We start from the raw sequence: 17,703 nt of genomic DNA on the forward strand, positions 1-17,703 counted from the left end.
TGAGGACTAAAAGTCATCTACAAAAACGCTGCAAAATCCTCATTTCAATTGCACTATATCTAAGGCATTTGATTGCTTTCAGTTAAAGCTTTTACATTTATGTCTAATACCTGTTTAAAAACTCACTTTAATCTGCGGCTCTACTATCATGTGGTGTTATTGTACAGGATTCGTAAGTGGATGGATAGAAAGAATATAACGTAGCCAGAGAAAGTTGTGTTTAGTTTTAATAATTGGAGGTGGAAGAGGACTTCACTATTGTTAGAATTAATGTAAGCGCAAATAGACTACAGTGGGTTTCTTCTGTAATATAATCAGTAGTGAGGTGTTCAATAGTATAACTCCAATGAGAGCTTAAAAAATTAAGTCAATCCTTTGGTTAGATATGTGATTGTTCCTTGTGCAATTAGCCTTGCAGTAGTACCAAGATGAGTTGAGAAGGATTTACTGACTGAGGCCAAGTCTTATCAGAGTAGCCTTTTCAGGTGTAGATTAATGTGGAAATGACTTTTCCATGTCTCAGTAAACTAGTGCATCGGGAGTAAAGAATTTGCTAAAATGCATTACAAAGGCCATTTTGCCTAGCAGTGGAGAGAACACATTTGCCCTTTCAGTGGTGGATGCTATTAGAAATTGCCCTGTTGATTGCACTAAGGTTTGACAAGTAGCTAACAATGGTGGTGATAAAACTAAACATATTCATTTTTTTAAATGCCAAGATGTATGTTATTTCAAATTATATTAAGTAAAAGATGATGGAGCATTTTGCAGATTCAGTATATAATGACTTATGATATAAAATTACTAATTGTAAAGTGAATTTAGGGCTAATCAAAGGGGTCAGCCTATTTGAAATTCCAAAAGAGTGGGTGGAGTCCACCAGAACCAAAGACACACCCTCTCAAAAAGGGGAGTGGCCACAGAGCCTGGAATCAACACAGGGCACAAGAAATGATTAAACAGGAACAGGAGCCAAAGGTGTAATACAAGGGAACCAGATGGGGACACCAAGCAGAGAACACTAGACAATGCCCACTGCTCTGGGAAAGAGTCCAAAGTTTCAGTGGATCTGACTATAAGTCTATTACATCAGGAATCCACGATAACAGACTTCACTCTAACAAGGCTGTGCGGTATTATCATTTTAGTCCCCTGCATGGTTAACCTTCCACACTTTTTCACTATGGGAAGTGGGCTGTCCCTAAAAGCCATGATCTAGCTCACAGGAAACAAAATATGAAGGTACCACGGCATTGTATTAATCTGCCCCTCTGCCCCTTGGCATTAATTAGAATACATTTATAAAGTCCATCCATGTGAAATATTAGTAAAAATAAAAGGTAAATGTGCAGCGACAGTCAAAAAAGCTAACAATGTTGGGAATCATTAGGAAAGGGATAGATAAGACAGAAAATATCCTATTGCCTCTTTATAAATCTATGGAATATCCACATCTTCAATACTGTGTGCAGGTCTGGTCGCCTCATCTCAAAAAAAGATATATGGGAATTGGAAAAGATATAGAAAAGGGCAACAAAATGATTAGGGGTATGGAACAGCTTCCATATAAAGAGAAATGAATAAGACTGGGACTTCTGAGCTTGGAAAAGAGATGACTAAGGGGGGATATGATAGAGGTCTATAAAATCATGACTGGTGTGGAGAAAGCAAATAAGGAAGTGTTATTTATTCCTTCTCATAACACAAGAACTAGGGGTCAGCAAATGAAATTAATAGGCAGCAGATTTAAAATGAAAAAAAGTCAACCTTTGGAACTTTTTGCCAGAGGATGTTATGAAGGTTAAGACTATAATAGGGTTAAAAAAAGAGCTAGATAAGTTCATGGAGGCTAAGTTCATCAAAGGCTATTAGCTAGGATGGGCAGGGATGCAAACCCATGCTCTGAAGTGTCCCTAGCTTCTGTTTGCAAGAAGCTGGGAATGGGCAATGGGGGATGGATCACTTGATGATTGCCTGTTCTGTTCATTCCCTCTGAAGCACCTGGCATTGGCTACTGTCAGAAGACAGGATACGGGGCTAGATGGAGGATTGGTCTGACCCAGTGTGGCCGTTTTTATGTTATTAAGGGAATTTATCTAAATTTAAGATCAGAAACGTATTGTGTGTGTGTAGCTGATAGCGGTGAACCATAAGAAAAGTTGCTTTTCCCAAAGTTTTTATTAGAAAATTGCATAGACTCCCCACTTTCCCCCTTCATCAGGTGCAAAGAGCTGGGCTTGGTGCAGGGGGGTGGGGGGGAAGACTGGGGGGAGGGGAGCATAACATGGAGCCATCTTCAAAGAACTACTGCAACTCTGAAGCTGCAGCAGTTTCTTCTATCCCATTCCCCATTGATGGAGGGAAGCAATAGTCAGTGAACACATATTCAAGAAAGTCCACCAGACTTGTATCTGCTCTCCCTCTTCTGGCCTATTCATGCACTCCATGGAGACATGGCTGGTAGAAGGCCCTGAGGAGTTCTTGCATGGGTGCAGAAATTCTGGGTTTCCCATGAAAGGAACCAGAATGTTCCACTGCTTCTGGAAACCCCCATCTCCATAGAGAAGAGCATGAGATTCAGTCTGTGGCCCTTACACCTTACTCACTTAATTTCATTTGTCTGTCTATATGTCTAGTACATGTACTCAAGATGTTGTACAAGTATTTCTCTGTGAATGAAAGCAAATTAAAGGAAGCCAGCTTGCTAAACTTTGTTTCTGAACATCAGTATCTTTTTGCCCCTAAGCAACAGGAATAGCAAAGATAATTTGCAAGACAAGGGGGATCATTTCAATACTATGCAGTGATGCTGCAGCTAGGGATGAGAAAACGCATCCACTATAAACCCTGGTTTTCAGACACTTGAAACTTTAAAAAAATACTGTGTGCTGAAAATCTCAGACTTCCTTTTTCTCCTCCAAAAGGTGATGTCCCCCATACTGCTTAGTGGAAGTTTTGGTAAAGTATCATTCTTGTTTTGTTTTTTTTAAGCAATCCCCTCATGTAAATATGATTGGTTTTCCTGAGTCATTAAACATTCCAAGCCTTTTTCAGATAACTCAGAGCCAGCTTCTTTGCAAAGCTTCAAATATCCCTCAGTGATGACTAGTTCCTTTGCCAGATGGAAGAAATTTGGCTTAAAAATAACACTGTTAAATGTATTTAAACATCACATATCATACATATCCCATATGATATTTTCTATGAACTTTTGAACAATATACTAAGATATACTTCATTTGAAATACTCCATATATATCCACCCACAAGCATATGCAAGTATTATTTATTTGCAGTACTGCCAACTCCAAAAGTTCAAAATTCATAAATCAGACCCCAGTGAAGTATGAGATTGGGCCAAATGTCATGAGATTTTTTTTTTAAAAGACTGTATTGTGGTTTTTGGTCTTTTGAAATATAACTTCCCCCGAGGGTATGTGTTGCCAAGTCACCCATACTTATAGAGAAAGGTGATGAAAGCCTCACTGCAGGATCTCTTACTGGCTGCCTGACGGTGCTGAGCTTCTAGTGTTTCCCAAAACCCAACCTAATTAATTAGTTCTATGCCACCCACCCCCCAGTCCCACATGTACCAATCCCCATTCCAGCAATTAATTATGCATGCCCCAGCTGTGGTGGCTCTTCATCCTCTCTCCGGGTCTGGGTGGCAGCTGCAGTGGGGTCCCCTTCTCCCTCTTGTCAGGCTTGGGGGAGGCAGCTCCAAGGATTCTTCATCTCTTTCACCCTCTCCCCTGCCTTTCCCTTTCTCATATCTGGTGTTGCAGGGGCAGGGAAGACTAACACTTTTTTCACAGGAGGGGATGGGTGAGCAGGGAGTACAACTGCGCTGACTTTTTTCTGCTGCCCACATCCCCAATATTTGGAAAAAAGTGGCCTTAGATAAATGGGTAAGCAATATATGATGTGCTTTGTCATTGGGGGCTTGACCAAACTTTTGATAACCAGGAGGCCTGGTTAACTGAAAGTTTATTAAACAGGGTTATCCTATGCAAAGAAATTAAATGCAGCTCTGCCTCCTCCCACCATTGCAACCCTCTCTCCCCCCCCAAAAGAAAACCAAACCCAAACCAACCCACCAAACCCTAAGATTTTAAAGGCACAAAAGTCAGAAAAGATAAAGTTCACACAATTGTAGCTTAGCCACGTAATATATTCATGCATGATCTGGAAGGGAAAAGTTTAGGACTGAAAGTCAGGAGGCTTGGACTGTAGCCTTAGCTCAGCCATTCATTGCTGTGTGACTTTGTTTGAATTCTCTATGTCTCAGTTTGTCCACTTGGAAACTGGGTTGTAATAATGCTAATAAACATTTGCAAAGTGCTTTGAAATCTATGAATGAGAGGTGCGATGTAAGTCAGAGTTGGTTAATATAGTAATGAATAAACAGCTTGAACTTGTTTCAGTACTATTTGTGGCCTCATACCCTTTGTAATTTGCAAATATATGGATCTCTCCTGAATCTACATGAAAATGTTTGTGAATCCTGAAACTTTCATTAATTCAGACAGTTTATTTGTATTCCGCATCCTATCGCTATCCCAGTAGTTCTCAAATCAAGTTCTGTGGATGGCTGCTGGTCTGTGGTGCATTTGTTCAGGATCTGAGGAGAGCAGTCAAGTGGTAGAGTACTAACACTTTCTACTCTTTTCAGCTGCTTCAACACCTGTTAAAGACAGTATATAAGGAGGAGGTGGAGGAGGAGCCACCTGCCTCTATTAGGGTTTCCGCTACATAGGAAGAAAGAAAACAGTCTCTACTTTCAGGAACAAGAACACTCAACTAGAGCTGCTAGCTGCCATCAGAAAGGAATCCCCAGCATGGTAATACACACATTTACAAAGTTTCATACTAGTATGACAGAGGGCACTGGCACAAGGAAACCCCTAGACCCTGATCCTGTGGGGTATTTGGGCATGGGGCTAACTTTAAGCATGTGAACAGTCCTGGTGAAGTCAGTGAAACTACTTATATGCTTAAAGTCAGACAGCACTTAAATGTCTTGCTGAATTGTGGCTTCAACATAGCCCTAATGTTGCTGGTGAAATACACTTACAAATAATTGATGGTATTGTGATTAAAGTTTTGTTGGAGAGAATGATTTATAAATAGGAGTTAATGGACTTCTTCCAGAATTAAAAATCTTTCTGTATTTGCTGCTAACACCCTCTCTAAATTGCCTTCCTGCATTACAATTAAATTATAGCCTTTCATTATGCTCCTTACTAACATTTTTCCAATTTCCTTCAAGAGACAGAAAGAGAGACCCTCTCCTTCAAATTCATCATCAGTTTAACCACTAGAATGTGTATTAAAATCTTAATTTCAGAAGGGATGAATTTCATCCATCTCAGGTGGCCATATCCTCATATACATATATAGTATCTTCTCTCAGACATTAGTAGGCAGGAAGATGCATACTAGGGCTGAGCAGAAAAAAAATCTATAATTTTGTTTTGTATCAGAAGAAAACGGATACCTTTTGAATGTTTTTCATAAGATAATACAAGACAAAGTAATTAGAATAACAAATAGCCCAGTGGTTAGTGTGCTTATCCAGCTTGTATGACATACATGTTCAGGTGCCCGCTCTGGCTGATTCAGAGCAGCAACTTGAACTTGAATTTCCCAGGTGAATGTCCTAAACTCCATGTACCTTATCTCCACCAATTTTCGCAGCTGTTTCAATTTGTATAAGTAATTAAATATTTTTCAGGCCACAGTGCAGGAGACTGGCTGTGTAGCCTGTTGATTAGAATACTCATCTAGGATCTGGGAGACCAGACTCCTGGTGATTGGACTCTATTATTTTGACTAAAAATACAGATGCAGTAAAAGGTAAATGAGAGAGATTCCTTATGAGACTTGCAGTTGTTTCAGGCTTTCTTTTCCTGGCAGAAGGCAGCCCAAAGCTTCCCAAGTTTAAACTGGCATTGGTCACTGTCGGAAGACAGGATACTGGGCTAGATGGACTATTGGTCTGACCCAATATGTCTGTTCTTATGTTCTTTAACAAGGAAACCAGTCCTGACAAAGCTGTCACTGGATGTAGTTGCATTCCAATATCCTGTATAGCTGATGCTGATCAAAGAACTAAACAGAGGAGAAAGAGTTGGTATGATCAGATGATTTCAAATACATCTGAATTAATGTGTGTCTTTAGCAGTAATGGTGCTCAGATCACAGCTCTAGTAAAGGAAGGTATTGGTCTGGAATATATACCTGCAGGGAGTGACTATTTAGGTGAATCAACTGAGCAAAATTCTCCTTAAGTCTAGAAGCTGATCAGATTGGGGCATGTACTGAAGCTGCTGGCTTATCTGGATTAATACTTTGTTATTAAATATACTTTTAAAAGATATCTGTATGAACAAGGGAGTTCATTTTAAATATTTGAAGTAGGTGCTATTTTCTTAAAACTGTAGCAGGACGGGGTTTGGAGAAGGTTCAAAACTCTGCAATGAAGGTGAGGGAGAATTCTTGTAGTGACAATCTCATTTTGAATAATGTTCATTGTTTGGTTTTAATAGAAAACAACCCTTGCTTGCAATTTACCATTGTCACAGGACAGTAATAGTTACTTTGGTATCTTTGTGGCAGTTTTTGGCAGGCTGTTTAAGACAATGCAGCTGGGAGCTGAAGTGTTGGGTGGATACGTGTATCACAGAGGTGTGGACTATTACTGTGACCCAGCAAGCAATGTACAGATATTTACATGCCAACAATCCACAGCCTTCATTGTTAGAACTTTAAGTTAGCCAGGTGTTTTATTTAAAGTACAATATATTATTATTTATAGTCATTTATACACTAGTGATGCCCATACTGTGCTGGATGCTTTCCCATTCAAAATGTATTCATTTCATCAGCTGTAGACAAATTGCTTATTATAAATCGATCTTTGCTCCCCCTCCACCTGCCCCCACTCAGAGTTGGTGAAGATACTGGGATTTATGAGAAAACCATATTTAGGATATTAGGCTAAATTTTCTTTTCTTATATTATTTGTATGATTCTGTGTGAGAGGATTAAGTCTTGTTTGACCTAAATACATTTTTTATAACTGAACTATGCATGTATAACTGCTTATTGTTCTATTTTAAATTCAGTGTGGGTATGCTTGTTGCCATAAACAAATTCCATGTAAATGGGAAAAACACATCAGAAAGATCCATAGGAGATATTCTTCTCCATTCTGTCAAGGAAAGTTACCATGGACTTCATTCCATTCATTTTCAAAATTCACCTTCATTTAATCTTTAATCTCCACCATTCCAGGTTGTCGTCTTTTCCTTTTTTCCTGCTATTCCCCCATATTGACTGAAAACCAATTGTGTGACTACAACTCATGGTTCATTCTTAAAAATGTTTAAGAGACCAATTATCCAAGCTCAGACAAATTTATTATCTAGAGACAAAGCAATATGGTACAGGTAAGAAAGAGTTAATACATCACCAATCCTTCCCAGGAATTAAATTCACTTAGCTTGTGCCAGCTTTGTCTCTAGTGCCTCCCTGTACTTTCCTATCTTCCATTTTGAATATTAAATTCCAAAAATTAAGGGTCATCTAGATATTCCCTAATACAAATCATTCATACATCTTACATTATTTTCTTGTACCACATTGAACTTTTGGCTCATGACACTTGCCCATCTAACTTTTGACAGTTTTTCTATTTGCCAAAGCCAAGTGATGAGCTATCCTTGTCCTGGAGCATTGTGGGATATCTGTCTTAGCATAAGAGAGCAAGAAAAAACATAGTACAATTTAGCATCTCTCTCTCTCTCTCTCTCTCTCTCTCTCACACACACAATATTAATACTATGCTCATAATACCTATTAATAAGCTGAGGTTTTGTATATAATGTATATGAATTAGCTAACACCCACCACACTAACTGATTATCTACATCCACAGAACATCCATTGTGATCTGGATGGTGAGACAAAAGTCATACAAAGTCGTCATCAAGACTATTTCATAAATCAACTAGGAGATTATTTGGGAGTCATTCATTTCCTACCATCTCAAAGATACATCAGTACACCTCTACAAAAGTAAGTAATCTTCCAAACTAAGTTTCCCATGTGTCATTACTATACTAGTCATAAAATTTCTGTCTCTGCCATACAGTATTTCTTTGAGAAAACAAATTCAACAACATTGGAAGATAATTCCTAATGACCAGCTTTCCAGTATAGTTGTCCCAGTAAACTGATACTGGGCAATGTACATACATGTATGCCAGAAAAAGGGAGTAACTGAAAGTAGATATATTGTATGAAGGGCATACATAAATGTTCTACCCAGACATCTTTTCTGTATTGTGATTCCTAATATCTTTCAGTAAGGATGACTAAAAACCTCATGCCGTGGGTATAATATGCTAGCATTTTGGCCAATGTCTTTGTGCTCTGCATAATTGCCCTTTAGTTTGGGTTGCTTACATTTAACTTAGTTCAATATTTTAATCAGTTGAGTCAGTTTAGCGTTCAAATAGATTTACGTTTTTAATCAATTTATTGTGTACACAGATTAAATCTAAAATTAATTCAGCATCTAGACTGGATGAATTCTAAATTCAATTTAGTGCTTGATCAAATTTTACTTTTACATTGAATCACATTTTTATGTACCCATGTTGAGGCAGTTTTTATTGATTAATAAATATAACCCCATAAATCAATCATAATTGGCCAAGGTGACTGGAAATAAATCACATTAGAAATGACACCAGGCTATTATTATATAGATATAGGTATAGATAGATTATATATTCTCCGAGTCCTTTATCGTGTTGTTCTGGTCACATTCTCATCACATGCTTTTCACTCTGATAGCCATCAAGTAGAAATTGTTGTTGACCTGATCTAAACATTCTTCACACTGGGCCTGATTCTTATTCTCCATGGTGATGAGAACTTTCAGCTCTCAGTGAAATCAGTGGAAACTGAGGACATGGTCAGTACTACTCGGAATCTATCAGTAATAGCATTAAGCATTGCAAATTATCATGGAATGACATTCCCTACCTACCCAAAAACACAGAAAAAGTCCCTGCCCCAAAGAGCTCACAATCTAAATATAAGACAAGAGACAGACAGTGGGAGTCTAAGGAAATAATGAGACACTACTGGTCAACATGATAGAGAGTGGTCTCAGCTGAGTGTCCTAACATTCACTGAAGACAGGATGTATTGGGAATGCCAGTGTTCCTTCAATTCAGACACTGTGGGCACAACTGGTCCTCAAGTGCATAGAAAGAGAATTATTTTTCTTTTCCCAGACAAAAATCCACTGCTCTTGCAGCATCTGTTGTACATGAGTAGCCTGATTTCCAGCAGTGCTCAGCATTCATAGCTCCCATAGACTTCAGTGGGAGATGCTGATGTTCAGCCCTTTTGAAAAGCTTTCCCTTTCCCCCATCACAGTTCTTATCTGCATCCTATTCAAACATCTAAATATATTCATATGTCCTGCAATCTCACGTGACAAGGAAAGGTTGTCCTAGGGTGATAAATATTTGACACTGATTAATAGTTTCAACAGGTGATAAACTTTTTCAGTTTAGTGTTGGATATGAGGGACATTTTAGAAGTGCAGCATAAGGAATTGGACTCTTGTAAGTAATACCATTAATAATAACTAACCATAAATTAATAAATAATAACAATAAATAAGTAAATTAAATATTTGAGCAACACAAAAACTTTGAAAAGTCTAAATATCTGTGAGAAACTTTAAAGACAATTTGTGCCATTGATTTTCTACTATATCTCAAGGTTAGGCAGGAATGAAAGATGAATGTGTCATGTTTAAAAAGGGATCTGGAGACTAACTATGGTAGTGAATAAGGTTAAAAGATTACAACAAAAAGTGATGAACTGAAGAGTTCCATAATTTTTGTTGAAATAAAGAAGGAAGTTATTATATTAATCAAGATGACAAGGTATTTGAGCCTTGGGATCTCCACAAACATGTTTACAATGGATCAAAGTATGACATAGCTGGAAGGTTGTAGGTTGCACTCAGATAGAAGGCAGAATTGTACTGTAGACTACACCTGACAGGCTTCTATGCCAACTTTTCCTACTCTACAAAGAAAACATTTAATCTCTAGTTTATTAAAGGCTACAGTGCAAAAAATCTCTGTAAAACAAATGCAAATGCTGTGGAATAGAAAAAAAGACAGGATCTTAAAGAGTCTCAAAGAATAGCCATCAGTGGTTTGTTGTCAAACTGGAGGAGGTATCTACTGAGGTCTCTCCAGGGGTCTGTCCTGGGTCTGAAACTGGTCACTATTTTATTTAATGACTTTGATAATGAAGGGGAGAGTATGCTCACAAAATTTGCAGATGACAACATGTTGGGAGGGATTGTAGCACTATGAAGGGTAGGATTATAATTCAAAACTTCCTTGACAAATTGGAGAATTGGTCTGAAGTCAACAAGATGAAATTCAGTAAAGACAAATGCAAAGTACTACACTTAGAAAAGAAAAAATCAAATGCATAACTACAAAATGGGGAATAACTGGCTAGGTGGTAGTACTGCTGAAAAGGATCTGGGTGGGTTATAGTGGATCATATAGTGAATATTAGTCAAGAATGCAATATAATCGCTAAAAAGGTTAATATCATTCTGGGGTGTATTAATAAGAGTGTTGTATGTAAGACGTGGGAGGTAATTGTTCCGCTGTATTCGGCCTTGGTCTAGTTCTCAGCACTGCATTTTAAGAAAGATATGGACAAATTGGAGAGAGTCCAATGGAGACTAACAAAAATGATAAAAGGTTTAGAAATCCTTACCTATGAGGAAAGGTTTAAAAAAAACCTGGGCATTTTTAGTCTAGAGCAAAGACGCTGAGGGGAAACCTAATAATAGTCTTCAAATATGTTAAGGGTTGTTATAAAAAGAATGGTGGTCAATTGTTCTCAATGTCCACTGATGGTAGGAAAGAAGTAATGGGCTTAATCTGTAGCAAGGGAATTTAGGTTAGATATTAGGAAAAACTTTCTAACTACAAGAACTACTAACTTTCTAACTACATTGCACCCTCAGCAATTTTGCAGATGACATTAAGCTGGGGGGAGTGGTAGATACAGTGGAGGGCAGGGATAGGATACAGAGTGACTTAGACAAATTAGAGGATTGGGCCAAGAAAAATCTGATGAGGTTCAACAAGGACAAGTGCAGAGTCCTCCACTTAGGACGGAAGAATCCCATGCACTACTACAGACTGGGGACTAACTGGTTAGGCAGCAGTTCAGCAGAAAAGGATCTGGGGGTTACAGTGGACAAGAAGCTGGATATGAGTCAACAGTGTGCCCTTATTGCCAAGAAGGCTAACTGCATATTGGACTGCATTAGTAGGGGCATTGCAGCAGATCGAGGGAAATGATTATTCTCCTCTATTCGGTACTGGTGCAGCCTCATTTAGAGCACTGTGTCCAGTTTTGAGCTCCCCACTACAAAAAGGATGTGGACAAATTAAAGAGAGTCTAGCAGAGGGCAACAAAAATGATTAGGGGGCTGGAGCACATGATTTTTATGAGGAGAGGCTGAGGGAACTAGGCTTGTTTAGTCTGTAGAAGAGAAGACTGAGCAGGGATTTGTTAGCAGCTTTTAACTACCTGAAAGGGTATTCCAGGGAGGATGGAACTAGGCTGTTTCTCAGTGGTAGCAGATGACAGAAGTAGGAGCAGTGGTCTCAAGTTGTAGTGGGAAGATTTAGGTTTTCACTAGGAGAGTGGTGAAGTACGTTACCTAGGGAGGTGGTGGAATCTCCATACTTAGAGGTTTTTAAGGTGTGGCTTGACAAAGCCCTGGCTGGGATGGTTAAGTTTGGATTGATCCTGCTTTGAGCAGAGGGTTGGACTAGATGACCTCCTGAGGTCCCTTCCAACCCTAATCTTCTATGATTCTAAGACTATGTAAGCACTGGAATAGGCTTCCAGGGGAGGCCCCACTATTGTAGGTCTTTCAGAGAAGGTTAAACAAACTCCTGCCAGGGATAGTCTAGATTTGGTACTAGTGGGTTACACCCAGGGACCTGCTATATATTGTCGAAATAGGAGCTGAACTCAGACAGAGGATCACAGTCATGGGAGCTGATTGGTAGAACACTAGGGGCTCTGATTGGTCCACAGACCCTATTTAAACCCAACACAGAAAAAGGAAGTTGTCTATGCAACTGGGATTCACCTTGCTCTGGACTGTGTGCCTTGTGCTTCCTGTTCCTCCTCCCACTCTGTGACTTGACTTCCTGGTATCCTGACCTGGCCTGACTCTGGTTACTGATCTGTGGTTCTTCTCTCAAGTTTGTCTCTGCTTCTGATGACCTGGGATGCTGATCCTGCCTTACACCTGACTTTCGGTTTTCCTTCCCAGCCTGACTCCTGCTTTGCCCTCTAGGTCAGACTGTCCATGTCCTGTTTGTGACAAGGATTTAATTCTGCAGTAAGTGAGATTTAGGTTAGATATTAGGGAAAACTTTCCAACTCTAAGGATAGTTAAGCACTGGAATATACTTCCAAGGGAGGTTTTGAAGACCAGGTTAGACAAACACTTGTCAGGGATGGTCTAGATATACTTGGTTTTACCACAGCACAAGAGGCTGCACAAGATGACCTCCTGAGGTCCCTTCCAGCCCTGTGTTTCTATTATTCTTAAATTTGCCTAGTAGACAGGGCAAAGCATAAATTAGAGCTTTGATAGGAACCTAGAACTTGCTATGATGGATCACACTCATGTGCTGTCTAACCCACTATCCTGAGGTTTTTATAACTCTTCCAAAACTTATTTTAGCGTTACCTATTATAACTCTGAATGTTCTTGTTGTCCAAGTAAATGTCCAGCTCCTCTTTGAATCTTGCTAAACCTTTGGCCAGAATGACATCCTGTGGCAATGAGTTCTACAATCTAATATGCATGTGTGAAAAAATCAGAGTGTAAAGGAGTCTTACACACTTACATATCAGATCACCTCTGATTTTTTCCACTGACTCCCTCCCAGTAGTGCAAGAGGATTAAATCAGGGAGACATTGCACATCTGCATACACAGCAGAGAGAGACAGCAGAGAATCTGCACATCTGCATATACAGCAGAGAATGGGCCATGCAGTCCCAACAGAAATTTCTCAGCCAATTGGTCTGAAACACAGCAGTAAATTCCAGAGCAGGAAAGAGAGAGAAGATCAGGATCACCAAGTCAGCTCAGTTGTGCAGAACATTTATTACATAAATTCCTTTCCTCCCCAAAGTATCTCTACATTTGCCTGTACTGGGGTATATTTGGGTTCCCCCCATTCCCATACGTGCACTGGGACAACATACACCAGAATTCAAGTGCTGTTGGTGTTCTTTGGATAGATTCAGAGGATTTTCTGCCCCTTCAGAATACATCACATAGCCTGATGAACTGCGAAAGGCCTTTTAAATATGTAACTGGTTTTCAGCAGAGAATCTTTAGCACAAATAAGAATATTAGGGACTTTTAAATTTTATAAATATTACATTGTTTAAAACTTTTAAAAGTGAAAATGCCTAGATTCAAGTTACCAAAACTGAGGTTTATTACAAAGAATCAAAGCAATTGCTAGACTAATATTACATTTTGTGCTGCTGTTCACAACCGTAGGCCTTTTGAAACTGATACTTTCAAAGATACCTTGGGAAATAAATGTTGCTATTAGAAAGTGAGGGGGAGATTTGTTATCTGTGGCTTTCAGTGTTTTGGAACTAAGGCTGTCTGAAACAAGAATGTTACAGAAAATCCTTCTATCCCTCCTATTGGTGACTATTGGTGATTTTGACCTAAAGGAAGATCATACTGGCTTTTAAAATATTGTGAGTAAGAAGGGCAGTCTTCTATCTCCCTGTGGATGGTTTTTCTAATACTTCACTGCAGAGTTAGCTACTCTGTTGCAGCACCAATGATTTCGGCTGAAGATACCCAATACTGTGCAATAAATCACAGAAAACCGGCAGTACAGTTTAGAGTTTTTTAGATGGAATTGGCAGAATAAAACGGGTAAAATATATTGGCCATATTAATCTTACTTCTGAACAAGAACGTTTTTGGTTAGGAAATAAGTTATTTGATGTATCACTTACTAGTAATTATGACTTAATCACAGGACAGAGTAATCAATTTTAAAGTGTAAAACGGAAGCTTAGAATGGGACCCTGTAATTTAGATTTCTGGTTAGCCACATTTCTGAGGAAACAATTCTTGATTTGGTAGCTGGTTGGTCCTGAGGGTTTTTTGTTTTATTTTTTGTTTCCTTAGCAATTTCCAGTAGATTCTCCACAGTGGAGATGAGTTGTATTTCCTATGAAGGAAGAAAGAAGAAATGTGTTCCTTCATTTACTGGAATAGACATGAATGGCTGACAGAGAACTCAAAAGGGAAGGGAGTTTGGAAGATGATCACAATGCTAATGTTTTTCAACTGTTTTCTTAAAGCTGGTGCTTGTTAGAACATTGACATGAGTTAGTTACTTATAAAAGATGTAGGACAGTGAGACCTGACAACTAAAGATATAGTAGCAAAGAAGGTTAGTTAGCTTCTCCAAGATTCAGAAAAATGACTATGAGGACTTGATGAAAAAGGAGCACACAGCAAGGACCAAATCAGTCAGCACAATCAAAGAAAGGGGGCCAAAAACTGGACGATGTCATGAGGAAGAATCATTGGATTATAATGTCAAATTCTCTTACTGTCCTGCTATTTCACTCTTTTGGGTCTCTATCATGAATAGCATTGGGCAAAACTTTTTGTCCACCTTTTTTCAGTGAAAAATGCAGATTAGGATTAAGTGAAATGTTTTGCAAATTTATGTTAATTTCACTGAATTATTTCAGTTGGAAAAAGCCCCAAAAATTCTGAAAAAAAGATCAAAACATTTTGTTTCCACATTTTTGAAACAGTTTTAATTTTGTTTTGAAATTATTTTTTTGTTTCAAAATTTCCTTCAGTTTTATTTTCCAACAAATAAAAATGTGAGTTCAAACAAAACATTTTATTTGACCCAAAACTATTAGTTTTCCTGAATTTTTGGAACAGACAGCAAACTGAAAAATCAGTTATTTGCACAGCTCTCATCATGGATAATGGAGATCTTTTTCAATGGTAACCACAGTATAGAGGCTCACTGGTGTGTTGTACTGGGATGTAGAAGGACACTTGGTACCAAAAAGATACATTCAGTCTAATGTTTCATTTGTGTAACGTATGACAAATTACACTAACACTCTTTGCCATAACAGCTTGGGTAAAAAACACTTTTCCTATAATATAAGGGCTTGGCTAGATAAACAGCTAGTGTGCAGCAAGATGGGGTCTAAATCTACAGCACACTAGTGCACCATGCCACTCATGAAAAGTTTCTTAGGCCTGGTCTACACTGCCGGCAGCGTGGCCAGGAGATATGCAAGCTACGTACTGAAACTTGCGTATTTCCCATTTACTTACCAACTTTCACTTACCGTGGTGTCTTTACTGTGCTGCGTCAACAGGAACCGTCCTCTGGTCAATGCAGCATTAATCTTTTCAGGTGGAGGGTGGGTTTTACGGCGTCAGTGGGAGAGCACTTCCAGGATCAGTTGTGTAGGTCTCTACTGCCTGCTCAATCAATCCCACTGCACCGATCCGTGATCCAATGCAGCACCCTCAGTGTAGACATACCCTTATGTTTTGATCTAATCTGCTTTCAGTTAATGCATCTGCTATAGATTTATACTCCGGCTTGCTGCACGTTGTGTGTCTAGACAAGCCCTAACTTTCACATTTATTATATACATTTTGCCATAGAATTTTTTCTTTCTAATCCTTAACAAAGCCCCTTAACATTTACAATCCTTGTTCCAATTTTCAATGGGTTTTTTTCCTGTTGATTTCTAAAACTGCTTTAAGTATTCGTCAGCAGATGAAATAAATATGAATAGAAAAATCACTAAATTTCAGACTACTGGGAGCCACACACTCTTTATTTTACTGCAAAAAAAAAAAGGAATGTTGCCTATTATAACCATTACACACACAATGATTTATTCCAAAGAAAGAGAGTTTTTGTACTGTATTTCTATAACATATAGTGTTGGGAAACTAAATATAATATTTTCCTCTCTTGTCTCTAGATTGTTAGTGAGATGTTGCCCACAAATTATCTTTGTTCCATCTATGGTAACAAAATATTTGAACAAACTTGTTTGTTGTTTTTCCATGTTTGGAGATAATGGGCCAGATTCTGATCTTAGTTAGTCCATAGGAGCTAGCTCATATTTCATTTACAGCAGTACAGTCTGGCTGGCTATACGTCAGAAAATCTGTGTGTGTGCGCGCTGCATATTTTCCATAGTTCACAAGATATTATCTAGAAAGTGTATGTGGAGTTGGATTTTGAGGCATATCTAATCCTGCTATAGTGTAGTGCTATGATTCATACAGTATCTTCACCTTGATGTCAATATCTAAATCATTTGTACCACTCAGATATTGCACTTATTATGGCAACCAATAAAGAGCAAGGGCTAGATCCTCTAGTCCTGACTCAGGTACAATGCCAATTTAGATCAATAGGAATTGTGCATGAATCACTATGATGGGCTTGATCTTTAAGAATAAGCCATGAGTTTCACATGTAGGACTTAGGATTGCCCAATAACATTATTGGTGATAAAATAAATCCTTCAGTAGAGCTAGTCAAAGCAGATTTTGAGCTTCACTTCTAAGAATCCCAAGCACAACCCAGTGGGAAGGAAAGGCAAAGGTGGCTTTGTGTCCTCTGAATTCTGGGCTGCTGCAGGGCCTGGTATATCCTTCCACCCCTTATGTAAGTTAGAGCAGTCCCAGTATACAGTGTACTTAAGGGCTTCAAAGGAGCCCAGACATTCCCATAGTGCTCAGGGCTATGTTACCCCCAGTCCTGTCATGCCCCTATGCCAAGAGCTGCAAGGAAGGACTGTATAGGGCCCCTTATATTGACCCAGGAATCCACGGCTTTAGGCAAATTGTCCCCAGCTGCTTGTTGACGTCTTTCCAGCCCAGAGCAGGGACAGAATCCACCCCACGGTCTGTAAAGCTTGTACCCTGGGCAGGGTCAGCTGAAATATGAGGTTTATGATATATTTTGGGTCTAGCTCCACATGTGCCATAGCTCCACTGCAGGCAGGCAAGCACCAAGCCAATCTAAGTATTTGGTCTTCAGCTTACATGATCTCTGTCACCGTCCTGGCAGGTTCAGCTTCCATTCTGAATCCATCTGTGCATACTTGCCAAGGTTGGCCTGACGTGCCCCTTATAAATTGAACCCAAAAGACATGTGGTTGGTGTTGTGTACTCCAGTAGTGGTCACACCAACACCAGATACTTTGTCCTGACCCACAACTACTTCAGATTTGGAGCCAATCTATACCTCCAAGTCAGTGAGACAGCTATGGGCACCCGCATGGCCCCACAGTATGCCAACATTTTTATGGCTGACCTAGAACAACACTTCCTCAAGACTCGTCCCCAAACACCTCTTCTTTACCTATGCTATACTGATGACATTTTCATCATCTGGACCCATGGGAAAGAGTCCCTTGAAGAATTTCACCAGGATTTCAATAATTTCCATCCCACTATCAACCTCAGCCTGCACCAGTCCACACAAGAAATCCACTTCCTGGACACTAC

General features: G+C 39.2%; 1 long non-coding RNA gene across 1 annotated transcript in view; it reads left to right on the forward strand.

Annotated features, from left to right (window-relative positions):
- The first annotated feature begins 3,780 nt into the window (after positions 1–3,780).
- LOC137164551 (uncharacterized) overlaps positions 3,781–17,703 on the forward strand; it is a 33,028-nt gene continuing 19,105 nt past the window's right edge. Inside the window, exons 1-3 of the long non-coding RNA XR_010923100.1 lie at positions 3,781–3,908; positions 4,673–4,841; positions 7,940–8,079. This is a non-coding gene — a long non-coding RNA (uncharacterized lncRNA). The remainder of the gene's footprint in view (positions 3,909–4,672; positions 4,842–7,939; positions 8,080–17,703) is intronic.

Source organism: Emydura macquarii, unplaced genomic scaffold, assembly GCF_026122565.2.
Source record: "Emydura macquarii macquarii isolate MOO-44397 ecotype Brisbane River unplaced genomic scaffold, CSIRO-AGI_Emac_v2 contig_2676, whole genome shotgun sequence".
Classification (NCBI taxonomy): Eukaryota; Metazoa; Chordata; order Testudines; family Chelidae; genus Emydura; species Emydura macquarii.